We start from the raw sequence: 2,300 nt of genomic DNA on the forward strand, positions 1-2,300 counted from the left end.
CCACAATGGGTTCAAATTGCTCCGGCAAGCAAATCAATATCTTCTCACAAATTCTTCTTTCTTCCATCTTCTCACCATACATCAACATATTATTAACAATTTCAACAACTCTTGAAGAAAATTCATTCAAGCATTCATTCTCATTCAATTTAAGATTCTCAAAATCCCTTCTATAAGAATGTAATTTAATTCTCTTACCTTATTATTGTTGATGGTTCGCTTATTACTCGATATGTGTCCACTACATCCCAGCTAGCTGACTTGCTAACTAAGCCATTGCCGCAAAGCGCATTTCAGTCTTTACGCAGCAAGCTCGGTGTACTGTCGATACCCTCTCGCTTGAGGGGGCGTAATGAGAATCTGTTGACCGTTGGGGATAATATAGGCAGTAATGAGGATGAATTTATTGTGGAGGAGAATATTCCAGATCCGTAGAAGAAGGGCACCAATTAATCCTGTAATATCTCTATAGGTTTATGTATAGAAAGATATTTATATCCTTTGCATATATGCTGTAATACTTATCTTTAGAAAGATATTCACATCCTGTATAAAACGCAATGTAATATGCTCGATATAATTCAAGAGAGTGTAATAGTATTCTTTGTCATTCAAACTTCAATTCTCTTCACTTATTACCACCATATTCCTTTTGAAGAATATCCCAAGCTTCTTTACCTTTAGGAAAATGAGTTACTCTTGGAAGAATAGTGTCTCCAACTCCTTGTTGGATGTACATGGATGCTTTAGCATTCTTCTTCCTACTCTCCTTAAGTAAATTCTTTTGGTCTTGATCTAGAGTTGATGTATCTTCAATTTCATCATACCCACTTTGTACAATCTCCCACACATCTTGTAACATGAACAAGGTCTTCATTTTGATGGCCCAAAAATCATAATTTTCTCTATGGAAAAGAGGTATTGATGGTTGTTGAATGTATAAACTTGAATTGCTAGTACTTGCCATTGATTTGGTTGGTGATTGATTGAAGAAATTGGATTTTTCTTTTTTGGATCTAGTTCTTGAGAATTTTAAATGTTGCTGATTTTTGAGATTTAATGGATAGAAATTGATTTTTTTCACTCTCCAAGATCAGATTCACTTGATCTATGCTCTGATAACAATTGTTAGTAATTTGATTGAATAAGTTTGATTGTTTGATTTGATTTTGTTTGAAACGGAGATGGGGAAGTATTTCCTCTCTATCTCTTTGATTTCATTAACATTAAAGTTTTTCTTAAAGTTATATATTGTCTATCTTCACATGGTCAATATATGACCCAAGGAAAGAGATACATGTGAACATCATTTGTCCATTCATTTCCTACACTAAAACAAATGCATTCATAAATGCATGATAGATATGTCTTGTACACAAGACTTGTTCATAAGACCAAAGTTACCTGCATTTAAAAATGCATGTGAACATTCTGTGGGTACGAACCAACTCAGCAGCAGTAGCGTACATCATGATTTTCAATTAATTTCATGTTTGTATTCACTGATCATAATGATATTCCTCCCATCTTTCTGAGTATTTTTCTAGTTTATCTGATCTTTATCTGGATTTTAGATTAGCGATTCGTTTTGATACTTGTACGGTATCGGCTTGGGAGATTTTGGAAAACCTCTCCTTCAAAGATTGGAGTAAACATGTTATGTTTGTACAATCCATTTGTAAACATCAATAGAAAAAACCTGATGTGTTGGTGGTTGAAAGATCTCCATCTCAGGTGGTCTCATATTCCACTGCTTTGGGGAGCTGCGTTGTGGCCATTACGTCTTTGGACTGGCCATGAGACATATATTTTATCATGTTCATTTTGAATGTAGCCTGTGAGGATACCAAATATGAAGAACACCATCTTTGAGGACTGAATGGCTTAAGGCCATGGTGACATATTCTGCAATTCTGAGGCTTTTAACTTTTAATTTCATTGTCCATATTCTTTATAAATTGTTGAGCTTGTTTAGTTGTAGGCTTGTAGCTATAGAGTAGTTCCCAGTTACATGAAGGTTATGAAATCCTCAAATCCATAAGAACTGTATTTGTGACCCGCTGTGCTGAATGCTTGCAAGTATAGATTGTAGAGTGTAGTAAAGTTTGCCTTATCCCGATCATACATCAAAGTACCATATCTGGTAATAGTTCTGCACTTCTAAATCAATGGTTCTCCCTGATGAGTTGCAATGGTTTAATTTGGATTAATTTAGTTGTAATTTGTAATTTGAGAAAATCAATGGCAGAAACTATGATATGTCTGATATGGATACCCAGCTTGGAAATACACACCTTTAC

The 2,300-nt window shown here is 34.7% G+C and overlaps 1 non-coding gene across 1 annotated transcript; it reads left to right on the plus strand.

The window, feature by feature from the left end:
- The first annotated feature begins 1,831 nt into the window (after positions 1-1,831).
- LOC113307055 lies at positions 1,832-1,922 on the plus strand. Its single transcript, XR_003339022.1, has one exon. It is a non-coding gene; the product is annotated as a small nucleolar RNA SNORD96 family (small nucleolar RNA).
- The last annotated feature ends 378 nt before the right edge of the window (positions 1,923-2,300 follow it).

The sequence above is a fragment of the Papaver somniferum genome, chromosome 8 (genome assembly GCF_003573695.1).
Source record: "Papaver somniferum cultivar HN1 chromosome 8, ASM357369v1, whole genome shotgun sequence".
In the NCBI taxonomy this organism is placed as follows: Eukaryota; Viridiplantae; Streptophyta; class Magnoliopsida; order Ranunculales; family Papaveraceae; genus Papaver; species Papaver somniferum.